Source organism: Theropithecus gelada, chromosome X, assembly GCF_003255815.1.
Source record: "Theropithecus gelada isolate Dixy chromosome X, Tgel_1.0, whole genome shotgun sequence".
Lineage (NCBI taxonomy): Eukaryota > Metazoa > Chordata > Mammalia > Primates > Cercopithecidae > Theropithecus > Theropithecus gelada.
The window spans coordinates 77016203-77040698 of NC_037689.1; positions in this window are offsets into that span (position 1 = coordinate 77016203).

Genomic DNA, 24496 nt, shown 5'->3' on the forward strand with positions numbered 1-24496 from the left:
AGGTATCCCTTGTTATACTGATTTGCCTTCTTTTGGGTAAATACCCAGTAGTGGAATTGCTGGGTTGTATGTTAATTCTATTTTTAGTTTTCTGAGAAACCTGCGTGCTGTTTTCCATAATGGCTGTATGACTATCTATTCCCACCAACAATGAACAACTGTTGATCTTTTTCTGTATCCTTGTCAGGATTTGATATTTTTTGTCTTTTTTGATAATAGTTATTTTAACTGAGGTAAGATGATATCTCAATATGGTTTTGATTTGCATTTCCATGACGATCAGTGACATTGAGCATTTTTCATACACTTTTTGGCCATTTATGTATCTTCTTTTTGACAAATGTGTATTCAGATCCTTTGCCCACTTTTTAATGGGATTAATTTTTTTATTTGCTGTTGAGTCATTTGAGTTCCTTGTGTATTTTGGATATGAGTCCCTTCTTGGAGGAATAGTTTACAGATCTTTTCTCCCATTCAGAAGCTTGTCTCTTTACTGATTTCATTGTTTTCTTTGCTGTGTAGAAGATTTTCAGTTTAATATAGTCCCATTTGTCTATTTTTGTTTTTGTTGCCTGTGTTTTTGTAAGTCTTAGCATAAGATCTTTGCCTAGACCAATTACCTGAAGCATTTCTCTTATATTTTCTTCTTCAAGTAGTTTTCTAGCTTTGGGCCTTATGTTTAAGCCTTTACGTTGCGTTGACTTATGTAAATGGCAAGAGATGGTGGTCTTGTTTCATTCTTTTGCATATGGATCTTCAGTTTTCTCAGCACCACTTATTGAAGAAAATGTCCTTTCCCCAGTGTATGTTCTTGGCACCTTTTCTGAAAATCAGTTGGCTGTAAATATGTGGCATTATTTCTGTGTTCTGTATTCTGTTACATGAGTTTGTGAATCTTTGTACCAGCATTAAGCCATTTTAATTACTAGTGTTTTGTAGTATATTTTAAAGTCCCATAGTGTGATGCCTCCAGCTTTATTCTTTTTGCTCTGAATTGCTTTGGCTATTTGGGATCTTTCTTGGTTCCATACAGATTTAAATTGTTTTTTCTGTTTCTGTGAAGAATGCCATTGGTATTTTGATAGGGGTTGTATTGAATCTAGAGATTGCCCTGGGTAGTATGGGGATTTAAACAACATTAATTCTAATCCATGAGCATGAGATGTCTTTCAGTTTGTTTTGCTTCCTGTATAATTTCTATCCTTTTTAATTTTACTTTATGTTCTGGGATACATGTGCTGAATATGCAGGTTTGTTAACATAAGTATACATGTGCCATGGTGGTTTGCTGCAAGTATCAACCCATTATCTAGGTTTTAAACCCTGCATGCATTAGGAGTTTGTCCTAATGCTCACCCTCCTCTTTTTTCCCCACCCCCCAACAGGCCCTGGTGTGTGATGTTCCCCTCCCTGTGTCCATGTGTTCTCATTGTTAATCTCCCATTCACGAGTGAGAACTTGCAGTGTTTGGTTGTCTGTTCTGGTGTTAGTTTGCTGGGGATGATAGTCAACAGCTTCATCCAAGTCCCTGCAAAGACTTGAACTGATTCTTTTTTATGGCTGCATAGTATTCCATGGTGTATATGTACCACATTTTCTTTATCCAGTCTACCATCAATGAGCATTTGGGTTGATTCCAAGTCTTTACTATTGTAAATAGTGCTGCAGTAAACATACGTGTGCATGAGTCTTCATAGTAGGATGATTTATAATCCTTTGGGTACATACCCAGTGATGGGATTGCTGGGTCAAATGGTATTTCTGGTTCTAGATCCTTGAGGAGTCACCACACTATCTTGAACTAATGGTTCAAGATATGGTTGAACTAATTTACACTCCTACCAACAGTGTAAAAACCTTCCTATTTCTCCACATCCTCTCCAGCATCTGTTGTTTCCTGACTTTATAATGATCGCCATTCTAACTGGCATGAGATGGTATCTCATTATGATTTTGATTTGCATTTCTCTAATGATCAGTGACGATGAGCTTTTTTTTTTTTATATGTTTGCTGGCTACATAAATGTCTTTTTTTGAAGTGTCTGCTCATATCCTTTGCCCATTTTTCCATGGGGTTGTTTGATTTCTCTGGTAAATTTGTTTAAGTTCCTTGTAGATTCTGGATATTAGATCTTTGTCAAATGGATAGATTGCAAAATTTTTCTCCCATTCTGTAGGTTGCATGTTCACTCTGATGTTCACTTTTGCTGTCCAGAAGCTCTTTAGTTTAATTAGATCCCATTGTCAATTTTGGCTTTTGTTGCCATTGCTTTTGGTGTTTTAGTCATGAAGTCTTTGCCCATGTCTATGTCCTGAATGGTATTGCCTGGGCTCTCTTCTAGGGTTTTATGGTTTTAGGATTTACATTTAAGTCTTCAATCCATCTTGAGTTAATTTTTGTATAAGGTGTAAGGAAGCGGCCCAGTTCAGTTGTCTGTGTATGGCTAGCCTGGTTTTCCAGTACCATTTATTAAATAGGGAATCTTTTCTTCATGCTTTTGTCAGGTTTGTCGATGTTCAGATGGTTGTAGATGTGTGGTGGTATTTCTGAGGTCTCTGTTCTGTTCCATTGACCTATATATCTGTTTCAGTACCAGTACCATGCTGTTTTGGTTACTGTGACTTTGTAGTATAGTTTGAAGTTAGGTAGTGTGATGCCTCCAGGTTTGTTCTTTTTGCTTAGGATTGTCTTGGCTATATGGACTCTTTTTTGGGTTTCATATAACATTTAAAGTAGTTTTCTTTTTTTTTGAATTCTGTGAAGAGAGTCAATAATACATTGATGGGAATAAGACTGAATCTATAAATTACTTTGGGCAGTATGGCCATTTTCACAAAATTGATTCTTCCTATCTATGGGCATGGAATGTTCTTCTATTGGTTTGTGTCCTCTCTTATTTCCTTGAGCAGTGATTTGTAGTTCGCCTTGAAGAGGTCCTTCACATCCCTTGTAAGTTGTATTCCTAGGTATTTTATTATCTTTGTAGCAATTGTGAGTGGGAGTTTGCCCATGATTTGGCTCTCTACTTGTCTATTGTTGGTGTATAGGAATGCTTGTGATTTTTGCACATTGATTTTGTATCCTGAGACTTTGCTGAAGTTATTTGTCAACTGTAGGGATTTTTGGGCTGAGATGATGGGGTTTTCTAAATATGCAATTATGTCGCCTGCAAGGAGAGACAATTTGACTTCTTCTCTTCCTATTTGAATACCCTTTATTTTTTCTCTTGCCTGATTGCTCTGACCAGAACTTCCAACACAATGTTGAATAGGAGTGGTGAGAGAGGGGATTTTTGTCTTGTGCCGATTTTTCATAGGGAATGCTTCCAGCTTTTGTCCGTTCGGTATGATATTGGCTATGGGTTTGTCATAAATAGCTCTTAGTATTTTGTGATATGTTCTATCAATACCTAGTTTATTGAGAGTTTCTAACATGAAGGCATGTTAAATTTTATCAAAGGTCCTTTCTGCATCTACTGAGATAATCATGTGGTTTCTTTTATTGTCATTTGTTCTGATGGATTACCTTTATTGTTTTGCCTATGTTGAACCAGCCTTGTGGCCATGATTGTGGGGAATAAGCTTTTTGATGTGGTGTGGATTCAGTTTGGCGGTATTTTACTGAGGATTTTCACACAGATACTCCTCTTTTTCTATTGTTTGGAATTGTTTCAGAAGGAATGGTACCAGCTCCCTTTGTACCTCTGGTAAAATTTGGCTGTGAATCGGTCTGGTCCTGGGCTTTTTTTTGGTTGGCAGGCTATTAATTACTGCCTCAATTTCAGAACTTGTTATTAGTCTCTACAGGGATTTGACTTCAGGGATTTGGTTTAGTCTTGGGAGTGTGTATGTGTCCAGGAATTTATCCATTTCTTCTAGATTTTTTAGTTTATTTGCAGAGAGGTATTTATGGCATTCTCTGATGGTAGTTTGTATTTCTGCAAGATTAGTAATGATATCCCCTTTATCATTTTGTATTGTGTCTATTTGATTCTTCTCTTTTTTCTTTTTTATTAGTCTGGCTAGCAGTCTATCTATTTTGTTGATCTTTTCAAAAAACCAGCTCCTGGATTCATTGATTATTTTCAAGGATGTTTTGTGTCTCTATTTCCTTCAGTTCTGCTCTGATCTTTGTTATTTTTTGTCTCCTGCTAGCTTTTGAATTTGTTTACTCTTGCTTCTCTAGTTCTTTTAATTTTGATATGAGAGTGTCAATTTTAGATATTTCCTGCTTTCTGATATGGGCATTTAGTGTTATAAATTTCCCTCTAAATGCTGCTTTAGATGTGTCCCAGTGATTCTGGTACTTTTCTCTTTGTGCTGATTGGTTTCAGACCCTATTTGCCTGGGTATCACCAGCAGTGGCTGCAGAACAGTAAATATTGCTGTCTGCTCCTTCCTCTGGAATCTTTGTCTAGAGGGGCACTGGACTGCTGCCCACCGGAGCTCTCCTGTATGAGGTGTCTGTCAACCCATGTTGGGAGTTCTCTCCCAGTCAATAGACACAGGTTCAGGGACCCACTTGAGGAGGCAGTCTGTCCCTTATCAGAGCTTGAGTGCTGTGCTGGGAGGACCTTCATTGTCAGCAACTTCTGCTCTATTCAGAACTGGCAGGCAGGAAAGTTTAAGTCCACTGAAGCAGAGCCCACAGCCACCCCTTCCCCCAGGTTCTCTGTCACAGGGAGATGGGAGTTTTATCTATACGCCCCTGACAGGGGCTGCTGCCTTTCTTTCAGAGATGCTCTGCTCAGTGAAGAGGAACGTAGAGAGGCAGTGTGGCCACAGTCACTTTGCTGCACTGTGTTGAGTTCCACCCAGTCAAAACTTTCAGGCCTCCTTCACGCTCTTGGGCATACCGCCTGCTCAAGCCTTAGTAATGGTGGATGACCCTCTGCCAACCAAGCTCGATAGTCCCAGGTCTACTTCAGACTGCTTTACTAGCATCGATAATTTCAAGTCAGTGATTCTTAGCTTGCTGGGTTCCGTGGGTGTGGGACCCTCTGAGTGAGACCATTTGGCTCCCTGGCTTCATCCCCCTTTCCCGGGAAGTGACTGGTTCTGTCTCGCTGGGGTTCCAGGAACCACTGGGGTATGAAAAAAGTCTTTGGCAGCTAGCTCAGTGTCTGCCCGAACAGCTGCCCAGTTTTGTGCTTGAGACCCAGGGCCCTGGTGGTGTAGGCTCATGAGGGAATCTCCTGGTCTGCAGATTGCAAAAACTGTGAGAAAAGCATAGTATCTGGGCTGGATAGCACAGTCCCTCATGGCTTCCCTTGGCTGGGAAAGGGGGCTCCCTACTCCTTGCACTTCCTTGGGGAGGTGACACCCCACACTGCTTCTGCTTTCTCTCCATGAGCTGCGCCCACTGCCTAATCAGTCCCAATGAGGTGAAAAGGGTACGTTGGAGATGCAGAAATCACTCACCTTCTGCGTTGGTCTTGCTGGGAGCTGCAGACTGGAGTGTTCCTATTTGGCCATCTTTCTTTTATAAGTGTTTCGTAGTTTTTATTGTAAAGGTCTTTTACTTCCTTGGTTAAATTTATTCCTAGGTGTCTTATTTTTTGTAACTATGGTAAATGGGATTGCTTTCTTGATTTCTTTTTTCAGCAACTTTGTTATTAGTATATATAAATGCTGTTGATTTTTATGTATTTATTTTGTCTCTTGCAGTGTTACCAAATAAGTTTATAATTTCTAGTAGTCTTTTGGAGTAGTCTTTTGGTTTTTCTCTGTATAAGATCATGTCATCTGCAAAGAGGAACAATTTAAAGGCTTTTCATGTTTTCTCTTGCCTGATTCCTCCGACTAGTACTTCTAGTACTATACTGAATAAGAGTGGTTAGAGTGGGCATCCTTATTTTAGTTCTGAGAAAAGGCTTTCAGCTTTTCCCCTATTCATTATGATGTTATATACGATGGTGGCTTTGTTATATATGGCCTTTGTTGTGTGAGGTATATTCCTCCCATGCCTAATTTGTTGAGAGTTTTAATCATGAAGTGATGTTGAATTGCATCAAATATATTTGATGTTTGATACAAATGCATATATTGAGATTATCATTCTGCTTTTGCACTTGATTCTGTAAATGTGATGTATCACATTTATTGATTTGTATATGTTGAACCATTCCTGTATTTCTTAGATAAATCCCACTTCCTCATTGTCTATTATATTTTTGATGTGTTGTAAATATCCTTTCCTAGTATTTTGTGGAGAATGTTTGCAATGATGTTCATCAGGGATATTGGCCTGCAGTTTTCCTTTTTTTGTTGTGTCCTTGTTTGTTTTGACATCATGGTAATGATGACCCTATAGAATGAGTTAGGAAGAATTCTCTCTTTTTCATTTTTTTGAATATTTTGAGAAGAATTGATATTAATTCTCTTTAATAAGCTTGGTAAAATTTAGTAGTAAAGTCATCCAGGCTTAGCCTTTTGATTTTTGCAAGACTTTTTATTCCTGATTCAATCTCATCACTCATTATTGTTTTTTTCCAGGTTTTCTATTTATTCCTGAATTAATCATGGTAAGTTGTGTGTGTCTAAGAATTTATCCATTTTCTCATGTTCTCCAACTTATTAGTGTATAGTTGTTCATATTAGTCTAATGATTTTTTAATTTATTTCTGTGATATCAGCTGTAATATCTCCTTTTTCATTTATGATTTTATTTATTTGGGTCTTTTTTCTTGGTTAGTCTATCTAATTGTTTATCTATTTTGTTTATCTCTTCAAAAAAGCAGCTTAGTTCATTGATCCTTTTATTGTTTTATAGTCTCCATTTTTTTTTAGTTCTGCCCTAATCTTCATTATTTTTTTCTACTAATTTTGGGTTTAGTTTGTTCTTGTTTTTCTAATTTTTTGATGTACATCTTTGCTTTTTATTTGAAGTTTGTCTACTTTTTTGATGGATGCAAGCATTTGTTTATTTATTTATTTATTTTTTTATTTTTTGAGATAGGGTCTTGCTCTGTCTCCCAGGCTAGAGTGCAGTGGTGCTATTGTGGCTCACTGCAGTCTCAGTCACCCAGGTTCAAGCCATTCTCCCACCTCAGCCTCCCAAGTAGCTGGGACTACAGGCACATGCCACCACACCTGGATTATTAACTTTTTTTTTTTTTTTTTGAGACAGGGTCTTGCTATGTTGCCCAGGCTGGTTTTTAACTTCCGAGATCAAATGATCCTCCTGCCTTGGCCTCCCAAAATGCTGGGATTATAAATGTGAGCCACTGTGCCCAGCCTGATGTAGGTGCTTATTGCAATAAACTTTCCTCTTAGCACTACTTTTGCTGTATTTTGTATATTTTGGTATGTAGCATTTTTATTTTTCTTTGTTTCAAAAAATTTTAAAATTTATTTTCTTAAATTTTTCATTCACCCAATGGTCATTTAAGAGCATGTTGTTTAATTTTCATAGATTTTTAGTTTCCAAAGTTCCTCTTGTTTTACTTTACTTTTTTTTTTTTTTTTTTTTGAGATGGAATTTCACTCCTGTTGCCCAGGCTGGAGTGCAATGCGCGATCTCAGCTCACTGCAACCTCTGCCTCCTGGGTTCAAGTGATTCTTCTGCCTCAGCCTCCAGAGTAGCTGGGATTATAGGCATGTGCTACCACGCCTGGCTAATTTTGTATTTTTAGTAGAGACGGGGTTTCTTCATGTTGGTCAGGCTGATCTCGAACTCCTGATCTCACACGATCTGCCTGTCTTGGCCTCCCAAAGTTCTGGGATTAGAGACATGAGCCACCACACCCGACCTCCCTCTTGTTTTTCTAATTGTATTACATTGTTGTCTAAGAAGAAGTTGATGTAATTTCAATTTTTAAAAATTTGTCGAGACGTGTTTTGTGACCTGACATATGGTCTATCCTGGAGAATATTGCATGTGTTAATGAGAAGACTGTATATTCTGTAGCTGTTGGATAAAATGTTCTGTAAATATCTATTAGGTCCATTTGTTCTATATTGCAGATGAAGTATGATGTTTCTTTATTGATTTTCTGTGTAGATGATCTGTCCAATGCTGAAAGTGGGATGTTTAAAGCCCCAACTATTACTGTATTAGAGTCGATTTCTCTCTTTAGCTCTAATAATATTTACTTTTTATTCCTGTGTGCTCTGATATTGAGTGCATATGTATTTACAGTTGTTGTATCTTCTTGCTTAATTGGTCCCTTTATCATGATATTGTAATCTTCTTTGTCTCTTTTTATGTTTTTTAAAACTTAAAGTCTATTTTACCTGATATAGGTATAGATACTTCTTCATGCTTTTGGTTTCTGTTGGCAGGGAATTTTTCCCCCCATTGCTTCATTTTCAGTCTATGTGTGTCTTTACAGGTAAAGTGAGTTCATTGTGGGAGGCATACAATTGGTTCTTTTTAAAAGAAATGCATTTAGCTAGTATATATCTTTTAATTGGAGAATTTAAATCATTCACATTCCAAGTTGTTATTGATAGGTGAGGACTTACTCTTGTAATTTAGTTGATTACTTCATCATTTGTTCCTTTCTTCTCCTTTATTGTTTACCTTATAATTTGCTGTTTTCTTTAGTAAGGTTAAATTTTTTACAGACTCCTTCATCTGCCAGTAAGTAGTCGAGAATCAATTTATTTTGGTAGATAGCATTTTTCATCTGAGTTTTTTGTTGGGTCAATAAAGTCAAGGCTTGGCTGATTTTATTGGTGATGATTTTTAAGACAGCTTGCAACGATATGATTTGGTTGAGCATGTAAATGGGGGCCCGGTATCCCCATGAACCATCTTGTGTCCAAGTAGCAGGCCCACGGTACTATATAATTTTTTTAGGGGGTCATTTATTATCTTTTTAATTACCTATGGCTATGTTTTTTCTTTCACAGGAAGCGTAGACAAGGAAGCCTATAAGTTTGCCTGTTTCTATGGGCAGTAGGAAGAAAGATGATTTAATAGTACCAATAACACAACTACCTGTCCATTGGTAAGGCAGCTTCGCATAGGCTCTATGCCCACATATCCAGTATAATCTAGTGGGAGCCATCCAATCCCAATGGGACTCCAGGTGGGTCCACATGGTTAGCAACTTTGGAAATTTACCAAATGGATTTTTTTTTTTTTTTTTTTTTTTTTTTTTTTTAGTGTAGTTTGAACTCCACCAAATGGCTGTTTTGGTAGTACTATTATATGGTTTCTGTCCAAGACAGCTGAGCCATTCTACAGGGTGGGTATTTTTTTTTTCTTTTTTAGCTATGTAATACTGCCCAATAATTGAGGTTTTTAGGACATAAACGTTGTTGGGACGATTCTTTTCGGCCGGGAATTCATCGGAAACTGGGTCTGTAGGCACTAATTATCAGGCTTCCCATGGCCACTGATCTCCCATCACAGTTCCTTTACAAACATTACATGAAGCGACATTAACAGACTGAACTACATGCTCGGCTAATTGCAAAAACAAGTTCCTAGCTTTTCCTGGGATTTCTGGTACCGGTACATTTAGTTCATCATAGAAAGTTTCAAATACTGGTTGGGGAGAGCATTTTTGGACTTCTCCTCATATTAAGATATGGACTCCAGGATCAAGAGGTCCCATCAGTTCCTAGGGTTACATGTTTTTCTCTTTTTCAGCAGAGATCTGGTGGGCTAGTAATTATCAGTTCTAATGGGTTGTAATTTCGACTAGGGCAAGAAAAGTTACTTTTTCCTTTCTGGAGACTGATGGGGTCTTTGTTATTTTTTTTTTTTTTCCAAGTAGCCCAAATGAAATAAGGTCAGTAGAAGCAACCTCCACAATTTTTTAGTTCATGACATATTACTTATTTTCTGGTGTATAGCTTTTTTTTCCATTTGAGAGATCCACATCTCATTCTTAGCCTATTGTTATTAATGAGTGCACAAGCATCAAACTTTAAAATAATCTTTTTGGGAACTTCTCCTTTTTTCACTTTAGTTAGTACTTTACTTATATCTCTTAGGAAGGGACCAGTTCTTAACCTTATTTTAGAAACTGTGGTCAAGGGAGGCTCAGAGGGGTTATAGCACATGTCTGGCTGGTCATTTCCTGGCCTACACACTTTGTACTCAGTGTCGTTATACAAACATGTTCTTTTTAAGGTTCCCAAGCATTTATAATAGCTATAGAAGAGAAAGATAGTTTTAGTTTGTTGCCCTACCTCTGTAACTTGATGGAGGCATTGGAAGCAATTTTCCATTTGGGGAAAATCAGTTGAGGATTTTATTATACAAGTCCAAATCTTAAAAAAAAAAAATAGAAAAATGAGTCCCACGATGAGTTTCTTCACGCTTCGGCCATACATAAAGCAGTCAGCTTCTGGGTGTGACTGGAGCAGGGCTTGTCATCCTCCTCAGAGTTACTTTGCAGGGGTTGTCCGGGCTTGGTTTTGTCTCCCAGGTCTCAGTGGCCGCAGGTTTTACGTGGCTGTGGTGGATCTAAGCTGGGATTCTCTCTACCTTTATGGCAGCAGTAGGAGTGCTTAGTATGATGGTCTGGGATCCCTTCCACCATGGCCATAAAGGGGCTACGTTCCAGACCTTGATCCACACATGATCACCTGGAGAGAAAGGGTGAACGAGAGAATAAGCTGATAGGGCACCTTTTATTTACCCAAGCTGAAATTGTCTATGCAAGTTTTTCTAAGGCCCGTAGCTGTCACTGTAACTTAATTTTACCTAACTCTCAGGGGGGTGAGGGTGTGTCTGGAAGTCCCCAGAGTATGGGAGGAGGCCTATGATATAATATTTTATAAAGAGAATATCCTGTTTTCTTTGAAGGGTGTATTTAATTTTGTATAGTACCAAGGGGAGGACCTGTATCCACTTTAATCCTGTTTTCTGACATACTTTTTCTAAACCATTTTTGACAGTTCAATTTATTTGCTTCACCTTTACTGAACTCTGTAGTCGGTAGGTGGCATGCAGCTTCCACGTGATCCCCAATATCTTTGCTGTTTTCTGCACCAAGTAAGCCACAAACGCTGGCCCATTGTCCAAGCCGATCCATAAGGGCAGTCCAAACCTAGGAATGAGATCTTGAAGGAGCACACAGGTTACTTCACGAGCCTTTTTAGTTGGTGTTGGATAAACTTTTATCCACCCAGAGTAAGTACACACAAGAACCAGCAAATACTTGTTAACTCCACATTTGGGCATTTCTGTGAAGTCCACCTGAAGATCTTCAAAGGGGGTGGCTCCATAGGCTTGTATGCCAGGCAAAACTGTGGGGCCTTGCCTTACATTATGTTGTCAGCAGGAAACGCATGGTTGTGTTGCCACTTTGGCAAGGGCTGGCAAGTGCAAGATGTAGAAGTACTGGCCTAACAATTTTCAAGTGACTCTTGACCTAAATGAGTGGTGTCATGTACAGCCAGCACAACTGCAGCTCCCAGTAACTGTGGCACAGCCCCCCGCCCATCTGGTAACCTGATCCATCCCTCTTTTATTGTTCATCCCCCTTCTGCGTGGAAAAAGGCTTTTTCTCCCCTGGAATAAGTAGAAACTAGGTCAGGTACTTGAGGGAGTAAGGGGGCTGTTTGACGCCCAGTAAGGAGTGGATGCTACTTTCTTAGACTTTGAGTCAGCTTGGGAACTTCCTAAAGTGACCATGGTGGAGGATCGCTGGTGTCCTCTGCAGTGTATGACTGTCACCCTCTGGGGTTTTTATACTGTCTCTAATAGTTGTAAAATTTCTTGTTGATACTTTATGTCTTTTTCCCCAGAGTTTAATAAGCCCTTTTCTTTGTAGAGTGCTCCATGCACTTGGAGGGTTAGGAAGGTGTATTGTGAGTCAGTGTAAATGTTCATGGTCTTACCTTTACTGAGCTCTAAAGCTCAGATTACAGCAATGAACTCAGCTTTTTGGGCCGAGGTGTCCTGTGGCAGAGGCCTGGCTGCGACGACTGTGTCCAGGGTTACCACTGCACACCCTGCTTGCCTTTTTCCTTGTGGGTTTATGTAGCTGTTCCTGTTCACATATAACTCCCAGTCCGCCAATGTCCACGGCTGGTCCCGAAGATCAGGTTTGCTAGAATATATCAAGTCTAACACTTTTATACAGTTATGCTCGATGGGGCCTTCTGGTGCTGGGAGCAAGGTGGCTGGATTCAGGGTGTTACAAACTTTAATGGTTATGCAGGGATTTTCACAGAGGAAGCTTTGGTACTTAGTCAATCTGGCATTTGTTAGCCAGTGATGTCCCTTGGTATTTATTAAGGTTACTACAGTATGAGGGGCCTTTATGTTCAGGTTTTGTCCTAGTGTTAGTTTATCTGCCTCTTGTACTAACACAGCAGTTGCTGCCAAGGCCCGTAGAAATGCGGGTCAGCCTTTGGAAACCCCATCCGGTTGTTTTGAGGGATAGGCCACTGGCATTGGCCAGAGCCCCACAGTCTGAGCTAAAACTCTGCCATTTTCTTTTTTCTGATGCATACAGTGTGAAGGGTTTTGTTAGATCAGGTAGCCCTAATGCCAGGGCCAACACAAGCTTTTTCTTTAACTTATGGAGGGCTTGCTGCTGCTGTGTCCCCTATTCAAAAGTCTCCATGTCCCCCCCTTTGTAACTTGGTGTAGAGGCTTGGCCAGTACTGCAAAGTTGGGGATCCATAGTCGGCAGAACCCTATAGCCCCCAAGAATTCCCTTACCTGTCTTCTAGTTTTAGGCTCTGGTAGGCTGCAGATGACTTGCTTTTTTCCGGCCCTAGGCTGTGCTCCCCCTGTCAAATAGTGAATCCCAGGTAGCGTACCTGCTGTCTGCACATCTGGGCCTTCTTCTTGGACACCTTTTACCCACAGTCCTCCAGGTGCTGAAGCAGGGTGTCCATTTCTTTTGTGTGCCTGGCTGCCACGGGGTATCCCAGCAAGAAGTCATCCACGTACTGGAGCAAGATGCAGCCTAGGCCTTTAGCAAGAAATTTTTGAAGGTCTCGAGCCAATGCTTTCCCAAAGATAGTGGGGGAGTTCTTGAATCCCTGGGGAAGCCAGGTCCAAGTGTACCGAGTAGTGACACCTGACCCCAGATCTTCCCATTGAAAGGCAAAAAACTTCTGGCTCTCAGGAGCTAGTCAGATGCTAAAACAGGCATCTTTTTATTTTATTTTATTTTATTTTTTATTATTATTATACTTTAAGTTCTAGGGTACCTGTGCATAACGTGCAGGTTTGTTACATATGTATACTTGTGCCATGTTGGTGTGCTGCACCCATCAACTCGTCAGCACCCATCAACTCGTCATTTACATCAGGTATAACTCCCAATGCAATCCCTCCCCCCTTCCCCTTCCCCATGATAGGCCCCGGTGTGTGATGTTCCCCTTCCTGAGTCCAAGTGATCTCATTGTTCAGTTCCCACCTATGAGTGAGAATATGCGGTGTTTGGTTTTCTGTTCTTGTGATAGTTTGCTAAGAATGATGGTTTCCAGCTGCATCCATGTCCCTACAAAGGACACAAACTCATCCTTTTTTATGGCTGCATAGTATTCCATGGTGTATATGTGCCACATTTTCTTAATCCAGTCTGTCACTGATGGACATTTGGGTTGATTCCAAGTCTTTGCTATTGTGAATAGTGCCGCAATAAACATACGTGTTTTGCACATTAATTTTGTATGCTGAGACTTCACTGAAGTTTCTTATTAGCTTAATAAGTTTTTGGGCTGAGATGATGGTGTTTTCAAAATATACAATTGTGTCATCTGCAAACAGAGACAATTTGACTTCCTTTTTTCTATGTGAATGCCCTTTATTTCTTTCTCTTACCTGACTGCCCAGGCAAGAACGTCAAATACTTGTTGAATAGGAGTGGTGAAGGAGGGTATCCTTGTCTTGTGCCAGTTCCCATAGGGAATGCTTCCAGCTTTTGTTCATTCAATATGATATTGGTTGTGGGTTTGTCATAAATAGCTCTTATTTTTTTGAGATATGTTCCAAGAATACCTAGTTTATTGAGAGTTTTTAACGTAAAGGGATGCTGAATTTTATCAAAGGCCTTTTCTGCATCTATTGAGATAATCATGTGGTTTTTGTCTTTGGTTCTGTTGATGTGATGGATTATGTTTGTTGATTTGCATATGTTGAACCAGTCTTGCTTCATAGGGATGAAGCTGACTTGATTGTGGTGGATAAGCTTTTGATGTGCTGCCGGATTCAGTTTGCTAGTATTTCACTGAGAATTTTCGAAGCGATGTTCATCTGGGGTATTGGCCTGAAATTTTCTTTTTTTGTTGTGTCTCTGCCAGATTTTGCTATCAGGGTAATGCTGGCCTCATAGAATGAGTTAGAGAGGAGTACCTCTTTTTCTATGGTTTGGAATAATTTCAGAAGAAATGATGCCAACTCCTCTTTACACCTCTGGTATAATGCAGCTGTGAATTCATCTTGTCCTGGACTTCTTTTGGTTGGTAGGCTATTAATTACTGCCTCATTTTCAGAACTTGTTATTGGTTTATTCAGGGATTTGACTTCTTACTGGTTTTGTCTTGGGAGGATATATGTGTCCAGGAATTTATCCATTTGTTTTAGGTTTTCTAGTTTATTTGCTTAGAGGTTTTTATAGTATTCTCTGATGGTAGTTTGTATTTCTGTGTGATCAGTGGTGATATCCCCTTCATCATTTTTTCTTGTGTCTATTTGATTCTTCTCTCTTTTCTTCTTTATTAGTCTGGCTAGTGGTTTATTTTGTTAATCATTAAAAAAGAACAGCTCCAGAATTCATTTTTTTTGAAGGGTTTTTCATATCTCTGTCTCCTGTTTTTCTCTTATCTTAGTTATTTCTTCTGGTAACTTTTGAATTTGTTTGCTACTGCTTCTCTAGTTCTTTTAATATTGATGTTACGGTGTCTATTTTAGATCTTTCCTGCTTTCTGATGTGGGCATTTAGTGTGATAAATTTCCCTCTACACACTGCTTTAAATGTGTCCCAGAGATTCAGGTACGTTGTGTCTTTGTTCTGATTGGTTTCAAAGAACATCTTTGTTTATGCCTTAATTTAGTAATTTACCCAGTGGTAATTCAGGAGCAAGTTGCTCAGTTTTCATGTAGTTGTTCGGGTTTCAGTGAGTTTCTTTTTCCTGAATTCTAATTTGATGGCACTGTGGTCTGATAGACTGTTTGTTATGATTTCCATTCATTTACATTTGCTGAGGAGTGTTTTACTTTCAACTATGTGGTCAATTTTAGAATAAGTGTGATGAGGTGCTGAGACGAATGTATATTTTGTTAATTTGGGGGTGGAGAGTTCTGTAGATGTCTATTAGGGCTGCTTGGTCCAGAGCTAAGTTCAATTTCTAAGTATCCTTGTTAATTTTCTGTCTTGGTGATCTGTCTAATATTGAATGTGGCATGTTAAAGTCTCCCGTTATTATTATGCGGGAGTCCACATCTCCTTTATGAATCTGGGTGCTCCTGTATTGGGTGCATATATATATAGGATAGCTCTCATATATGTTTAGCTCTTTTTGTTGCATTTATCCCTTTACGATTATGTAATGCCCTTCTTTGTCTCTTTTGATCTTTGTTGCTTTAAAATCTTTTTTTTTTTTTTTTTTTTTAACAGAGACTAAAATTGCAACTCCTGTTGTTTTTTGGCTTTCCATTTGCTTGGTAAATATTCCTCCATCCCTTTGTTTTGAGCGTATATGTGTCTTTGCACGTGTTATGGGTCTCCTGAATATAGCACATCAATGGGTCTTGACTTTTTATCCAATTTGCCAGTCGGTGTCTTTTCATTGGGGTATTTACCCTGTTTACCTTGAAGGTTAATATTGTCACGTGTCAATTTGATCCTGTCATTATGATGCTAGTTGGTTATTTTGCTCGCTATTTGATGCAGTTTCTTGATAGTGTTGAAGGTCTTTATAATTTGTTATGTTTTTCCAGTGGCCAGTACTGGTGTTTTTCTTCCATATTTAGTGCTTCCTTCAGGAGCTCTTGTAAGGCTGGCCTGGTAGATGACAAAATGTTTCAGCAGTTGCTTGTCTGTAAGGGATTTTATTTCTCCTTCACTTGAGAAACTTAGTTTCAGTGGATATAAAATTCTGTGTTGAAAATTCTTTTCTTTACAAATGTTGAATATTGACCCTCACTCTCTTCTGGCTTGTAGGGTTTCTGCAGAGGATCCACTGTTAGTCTGATGGGCTTCCCTTTATGGGTAACCCGACCTTTCTCTCTGGCTGCCCTTAACATTTTTTTTTTTTTCCATTTTAACTTTGGTGAATCTGATGATTATGTGTCTTGGGGTTGCTCTCCTCTACGATTATCTTTGTGGTGTTCTCTGTATTTCCTGAATTTGCATGTTGGTCTGTCTTGCTAGATTGAGGAAGTTCTCCTGGATAATATCCTGAAGAGTGTTTTCAAACTTGGTTCCATTCTCCCCATCACTTTCAGATACACCAATGAAACATAGATTTAGATTTGGTCTTTTCACAGAATTCCATATTTTTTTGGAGGCTTTGTTCATTTCTTTTCGTTCCTTTGTCTCTAATCTTGTTTTCTCACTTTATTTCAGTAAGTTGATCTTCAATCTCTGATATCTTTTCTTCTGGTTGATTGATTCAGTTATTGGTAGTTGTATATTCTTCACAAAGTTCTTGTGCTGTGGTTTTCAGCTCCATCAGGTCATTTATCTTCTTCACTAAACTGGTTATTCTAGTTAGCAATTTGTCTAACCTTTTTACAAGGTTCTTAGCTTCTTTGCATTGAGTTAGATCATGCTCCTTGAGGTTGGCGGAGTTTGTTATTACCCACCTTCTGAATCCTACTTCTGTCAATTCGTCAAATTCATTCTCCATTCAGTTTTGTTCCCTTGCTGGTGAGGAGGCTGTGATCCTTTGAAGGAGAAGGTACATTCTGGTTTTTGGAATTTTCAGTCTTTTTGTACTGATTTCTCCCCGTCTTTGTGGACTTATCTGCCTTTGGTGTTTGATGTTGGTGACCTTTGGATGAGGCCTCTGAGTGGATGTCCTTTTGATTGATGTTGGTGCTATCCCTTTCTGTTCTTAGTTTTCCTTCTAATAGACAGGCCCCTCTCCTGCAGATCTGCTGGAGTTTGCTGGAGATTTACTTTAGACCCTGTGTGCCTGAGTATCAGAAGCGGAGGCTGCAGAACAGTAAAGATTGCTGCCTGTTCTTTCCTTTGGAAACCTCGTCCCAGAGGGGCACCCATCAGATGCCAGCCAGAGCTCCCCTATGTGAGCTGTCTTTCAGTCCCCACTGGGAGTTGTCTCCCATTCAGGATACACGGGAGTCAGGGACCCACTTGAGCAGGCAATCTGACCCTTAGCAGAGTTTGAAAGCTGTGCTGGGACATCTGCTCATCTCTTCAGGGCTGTCAGGCAGGGACGCTTATGTCTGTTGAAGCTGTGCCCACAGCCACCCCTTCACCCAAGTGCTTTGTCCCAGGGAGATGGGATTTTATCTGTAGGCCCCTGACTGAGGCTCCTGCCTTTCTTTCAGAAATGCCCTGTCCAGAGTGGAGGAATTTAGAGAGTCAGTCTGGCCACAGTGGCCTTGCTGAGCTGTGGTGGGCTCTACCCAGTTTGAACTTCCCGGCAGCTTTGTTTACACTATGAGGGGAAAACCACCCACTCTAGCCCCAGCAATGGTGGACACCCTTCTTCCCACCAAGCTTGAATATCCCAGGTCCACCTCAGACTGCTGTGCTGGCAGTGAGAATTTCAAGCCAGTGGATATTAGACTGCTGTGCTCAGTGTGGGTTGGTTTTGCTGAGGCAGACCACTTGGATCCCTGGCTTCAGTCCTTTTTCCAGAGGAGTGAACGATTCTGTCTCGCTGGTGTTTCTGGTGCCACCGGGGTATGGAAAAAAGACTCCTGCAGCTAGCTCGGTGTCTGACCAAATGGCCACCCAGTATTTTGCTTGAAACCCAGGGCCCTGTTGTTGTAGGCACCTTAGGAAACCTCCTGGTGTGTGGGTTGCAAAGACTCTGGGAAAAGCACAGTGTCTGGGCTGGAGTGCACCATTCCTCACCACACAGTCCCTCATGGCTTCCCTTGGGTAGTGGAGAGAATTCCCCTACCACTTGTGCTTCCTGGGTGAGGCGACGTTCCACCCTGCTTTGGCTCACCCTCCATGGGCTGCACCCACTGTCCAACCAGTCCCAGTGAGATGAACTGGGTACTTCCTTTGGAAATGCAGAAATCACCCACCTTCTGCATTGATCTCGCTGGGAGCTGCCTACCGGAGCTGTTCCTATTTGGCCATCTTTGTTCCTGGACTTTTTTGGGCTGGTAGGCTATTAATTACTGCCTCAGTTTTAGAGCTTTTTATTGGTCTATTCAGGGATTTGACTTCTTCCTGCTTTAGTCTTGGTAGGGTGTAACCAACCAGGAATTTCTCCATTTCTTCTAGATTTTCTAGTTTATCTGCACAGAGTTGTTTGCAGTATTTGCTGATGGTAGATTGTATTTCTGTGGGGTGAGTGGTGATATCCCCTTTATGTTTTGGTTTTACATAAATTATAGTTTCTTTCTAATTTTGGGAATAATGTCATTGCTAATTTGATAGGAACGGCATTGAATCTGTAGATTTCTTTGGGAAGTGTATTAGTCTATTTTCACACTGCTATAAAGAATTACCCAAGACTGGGTAATATGTAAAGAAAAGAGGTTTAATTGACTCACAGTTCTGAAAGGGTGGAGAGGCCTCAGGAAACTTACAATCATGACAAAAGATGAAGCAGGCATATCTTACATAGTGGCAGATGAGAGAGAGAGAGAGAGCGCACAGGGGAATCCACCACTTATAAAACCATCAGATCTTGTGACAACTCACTCACTATGATGAGAATAACATGGGGGAAACCACCCCTATGATCCGATCAACTCCCACTAGGTCCCTTTTGAAACATGTGGTGGAGTATAATTCAAATTACAATTAGAGATGAAATTTGGGTGCAGACACAGCCAAGCCATATTATTCTGCCCCTGGCCACTCCCAAATCTCATGTCTTTCTCACATTTCAAAACACAATCATGTCTTCTCAACAGTCCCCCAAAGTTTTAACTCATTCCAGCATTAACCCAAAAGTTTAAGTTCAAAGTCCTATCTGAGACAACGCGAGTATCTTTTGCCTAGGAGTCTGTAAAGTCAAAAACGAGTTAGTTACTTCCAAAATACAATGGATGTACAGACATTGGGTAAATTTTTCCATTTCGAATGGAAGAAATTGGCTAAAGCAAAGGTGCCACAGGCCCCATGCAATCTGAAATCCAGCGGGGGAGTCAATCAACTTTAAAGCTTCAAAAAAATCTCCTTTGGTTTCATATCTCACATCCATTGCATGCTGATGCAAAGGGTGGGCTCCCAAGGCTTTGGGCAACTCTGTGGCTTTGCAGGATTCAGCTCCTCTAATGGTCTGGTGTTGAGTGCCTGCAGCTTTTCCAGGTGCACGGTGAAAGTTGTTGATGGATCTACCATTCTGGGGTCTGGAGGATGGTAGCCGTCTTCTCAGAGCTCCACTAGGCAGTACCCCAGTGGTGACTGTGTGGGGTCTTCAACCCCACATTTTTCTTCTGCGCTGACCTAGCAGAGGTTCTCCATAAGGGTTCTGTCACTACAGCAGACATCTGCCTGGACATCCAGGCTTTTTAATATATCCTCTGAAATCTAAACAGAAGTTACCAAACCTCGATTATTGACTTCTGTGCACCTGCAGACCCACTAGAGGTCTATCAATCTTATTTATTCTTTCAAATATCCAATTCATGCATTTATTGATATTTCCTATGGTATTTTACATTTCAAATTCATTCAGTTCAGCTCTGATTTTGGTTATTGTGCCTTGTGCTGATGAGATAAATGTACATTCTGTTGTTTGGGGGTAAAGAGTTCTGTAGGTGTCTCTTAAGCCCATTTGGTCAAATGCCATCCTCAAGTTCCTAATATCTTTGCTAGTTTAGTGCCTTGATGATCTATTGCAGTCAGTGGGGTGTTGATGTCTCCCCTATTATTGTGTGGTTATCTAAATCTCTTCATAGGTCTCTAAGAACTTATTTTATGAATCTGGATGCTCCTGTGTTTGTGTTTGGTATGCATATACTTAGAATAGTTATGCTTTCTTGATTAATTGAAACCTTTACCATTATGTAAAGCCCTTCTTTGTCTTTTTTCATTTTTTTGGTTTCATGTCTGGTTTGTCTGAAATTATAACAGTGACCTTTGCTTTTTCTGTTTTCTATTTGCATGGTTTATTTTTCTCCATACTTTTACTTTAGGCCTATGGGTGTCATTGCATGTGAGATGGGTCTTTGGAAGACAGCATACAGTTGCCACTCTGTTCCATTTAATTGAGACATATAGATGGTTTATTTTCAAAATTAGTATTCATATTTGTGGGTTTGCTTAGGTCATTTTGTTGATAGCTGATTACTATGTAGACTTGATTGTGTTATTGCTTTATTGTGTCAATGGTCTGTGTAGTTAAGTATGGTTTTGTGGTAGCTGGTAATGGTCTTTCCTGTCAGTATTTAGCACTCCCTTCAGGACCTCTTGTAAAGCAGGTCTTGTGGTAATACATTCCTTTAGCATTTGTTTTTCTAAAAATAATCCTATTTCTCCTTCACTTATGAAACTTAGTTTGATTGCATATGAAATTCTTGGTTGGAATTTCTTTTTTTTAAGAATGTTGAATATAGGTTTCCCAATTTCTTCTGACTTGTAGGGTTTCTGCTGAATGGTCCACTGTTACATTAATGGGATTCCCTTTGTAGGTGACCTGCTCCTTCTCTATAGCTCCCTTTAATATTTTTTATTTCATTTTGACCTTGAAAAATCTGGTGGCTATGTGTCTCAGGGATGATCATGTTGTATTGTATCTTGTGGGGGTTCCATGCATTTTCTGAATTTGAATGTTGACCTCTCTGGTGAGATTGAGAAAGTTTTTGTGGATAATATCCTCAAATACGTTTTCCAAGTTGCTTGCTTTTTCTCCTCCTCTTTCAGGGACACCAGTGAGTCACAGATTTGGTGTCTTTACATAATCCCATATTTCTCAGAGATTTTCTTTATTCTTCTTTATTGATTTTTACTTTATTTTTTGTCTTACTGAGTTATTTCAGAGAACCGGTCTGCAAGCTCTGAGATTCTTTCCTCAACTTAGTTAACATTTGGGATTGTATTACGGAATTCTTGAAGTAAGTTTTTCAGCTTGATCAGATCCATTTTTTTCCTTCTAAAAATTGCCATTTTGTCTTCTATCTCCTGGATCTTTTTTTTTTTTTCATTGGATTCCTTGGATTGGGGTTCAATTCTCCCCTGAATGTTGATGATCTTCATTTCTACCCATTTTTTAAATTCTATTTTTGTCATTTCAGCCATTTCAGATTCGTTAAGAATAATTACTGGGGAACTAGTGCAGTCATCTGGATGTAAGAAGAGAATCTGGCTTTTTGAGTTACCAGAGTCCTTGTACTGGTTCTTTGTTACCTGGATGGGCTGGTGTTCTTTTACTGTGATGTAACTTGAGTGTGGTCAATTGACTTCACTTCTGCATGTTTTCTAAGGGCCGAGGTTTTGTGCAGGATCTGTTTTTTTTTTTTTACCTGAATACTTGTCCTTGGTTTCACAGGGTGTATATTAGCAAAATATTTTTGGTGTTGCAGTTTGGGCTGTTAACCAGTAGATGGTGGTTAAACCTAATGGCCAGTAAGAAGGCTGTTGTTTAACCATGTGGCTCCTTTGTATTTCTTTGCATTTGTAGCTGTGCTTCCTGTCAGTGAGAGTGTAGGCTCCTCTGCCATTTGAGTGCTGGCTACAGATTTTAGCTTTGCACTCCCAGGCTGCACATCAGAGCCCTGGGGCAAGCTCAGATTTTATCTTCTCTCTTCAACTTGAGAGCAGCAGACACAGGGACCTTGGCAGTAGCAGTGACAGAAGGCCTTTTACTTGTCTCTTGGGGCTCTGTCTTAGAGAAATGCAGAGTCACTGCCAATTGTAGTGATTGGCTCAGAATGAGGTGACTACACTGTAGGGCCAATGCAGAACGCTTGCCTGGTGACAAACAGCAGGGGCAGGGGCTTATTGGGAAGACAGACTGGCCTCTTCTTTCTAGGTGGCTCTGGTGCATTGGAGGTGTGAGTAAAGCACTCAGATTTTTTTTTCCCCCAGTCTGAGAGTAGCAAGGGCAATGATATGAATTGGCAGTGTGTTCTCACTCAAATTTCATCTTGAATTGTAATTTCCACATGTCAAGGGAGTCCTGGAGGGAAATAATTGAATCGTGGGGATGGACTTCCCTCTTGCTGTTCTCACGACGGTGAGTGAGTTCTCATGAGATCTGGTCGTTTCAAAGTGTGTGGCACTTCCCCCTTAGTTCTCTCTCTTTCTTTTGTTCTGCCATGGTAAGATGTGCTTGCTTCCCTTTCACCTTCCACCATGATTGTAAGTTTTCTGAAGCCTCCCAGTCATATTTCCTGTTAAGCCTGTGAGACTGTGAGTCAATTAGCCCTCTTTTGTTCATAAATTACCCAGTCTCAGGTAGTTCTTTATAAGAGTGTGAGAATGGACTAATACACGTGGTACCGCTGGAGTGGCAGTGGCAGTGGCAGTGGCAAAGGGGCTTTCAGTTGTCTCTGGGAGCTCCACCTTAGAGAAATGCAGAGCCACTGCCAATAGGAATGTTCAGCCAGGGGGTGGAGTAACTACACTGTAGGCATGAGCCAGGGGCTCTGCTTGGTGAAGAGCAGGGGGCTAGAGGCTCATAGGAAAGAGAGACTGGGCTTCTCTCTGTATGGTGATGATGGTGTGCTGGAGACAGGAGTAAAACCTTGAGGCTCTTTCTTCTTTCCCCGGTCTAAGGGCAGCAAGGGCAAAACTGCTGCAGTGGCAGTGGTGGCTGGGGGCTGTCATTTGTCACTGGGAGCTACATCCCAGGGAAACACAGATTCACTACCAGTGGGAATGCTTAGTCTGGGGTGGGACAGCTGCTCTGTGTTCCTCAGCTGGGCGCCCTGCCTGGTGAAGAGTAGGGAATGGTGACTCATAAGAAAGATAGTCTGGGCTCCTCTGCTTATAGTGGCTGTGGTGTGCTGGAGGTGCCAGTGACATCACCAGCCAGTGTGTTGCTCCCCCAGCCTGAGGGCCATAAGGGTGGTAACACTGCAGTTGCAATGGGAGAGGGGCTGTGGGTTTTCTCTAGGATTTCCTCCCCAGAGAAACACAGAAACACCAGCAACTGAAGTGCTCGGGTAGGGGCAGAGTGGTTGTGCTGGTGCCCCAGGTTGAGAGACCCTGCCCAGTGAGGAGTAATGGGTGCAAGGAAATGTGTGAAAAACTGGCCACTTTTCCATAAGGTACCTGAGTTTTGCTGGAGGCTTGCATGAGTCCTTAGTCTTTCTGCTTCGTCCTGAGCCTTAGGGTAGCAGGCACAGGAGCTGCCGAGCTGCAACTGCCAGACCTACTTGCTACTGCTGGGAACTCCATCCCAGAAAGTTCATAGCTGCTATCAGTCTGAAGGCCCAGATGAGAGTGTGTTGGCTGGGGTCCAAGATTGGGAGACCCTGCCCGGTGAGGAGTAGAAGGGACTATGGAAAACAGTCTGGCAGATGTATTGTGCTGACAGATATACTCTCCTTAATCCATTATTACCTTGCTCCCTTCTGAGCCTGAGGGCAGCAGGAGTGGGGAACAGTAAAACTGGCAGGCCTACTTACTACCACTGGGAGCTCCATCTCAGGGAAGTGTAGAGCTGCTACTGTCCCGAGACCTCAGGCAGGGCTGAGGTGGCCATGCTAGGGACCGAAGCCAGTGGGCCTTGTCTGGCAAGGTGCAGTGGTGGTGAGTCCTGCAGTCTGTGCTTCTCAGCCCCATGGATTCAGCCCATATCCTGGGGATTTACCAGGGACCCTGTCCTCCCCTATTGTCAGAACTGCAGCTGCTTGTGCCAGGTTGCCCAGGGGTTCAATGCCCCTGGGATTTCACATGTGCTTGAGTGGCAGCTCTGCCCAAACTGCACACAGCTCTCCATGTCATCTGGAGAACCTGGTGGTGGGGGAGAGGAAATCTCCTAGGCTTAGAGTTGGGAAGGCCCACGGCAGCAGTGTGGGTCCCTGAGGGCTCTCACTCACTTACTGTTTCCCCACAGTAGGGAGCCTCTCTTGGCTCTATGCCAAACCTGGTTGGGCATCTTCCTGTCTCACCTTTCTCTGTTCTCTGTGAGTTGTGTTGCTTCCCTGATGAATCTCAACTTTTCCACCTGGATGATCCAGTTGAAGAGCTAGTATGCATTTTCCACTGTTTCTTCTCTCTGTGAGTGGTGTACACTAGTTGCTTCTAATCAGCCTTCTTGGTACTCCTTGATAGTATCTTTTGCTGTGCAGAAGCACTTTAGTTTAATTAGGTCTAACTTGTCAATTTTTGTTTTTGTTGTGATTGCTTTTGGGGACTTAGTCATAAATTCTTTGCTAAGGCCAATGTCGAGAATAATATTTCAAAACGTTTTAAGGTTTTGTATGTAAGTCTTTGATCTACCTTGAGTTAAGGAGTCCAGTTTCAATCTT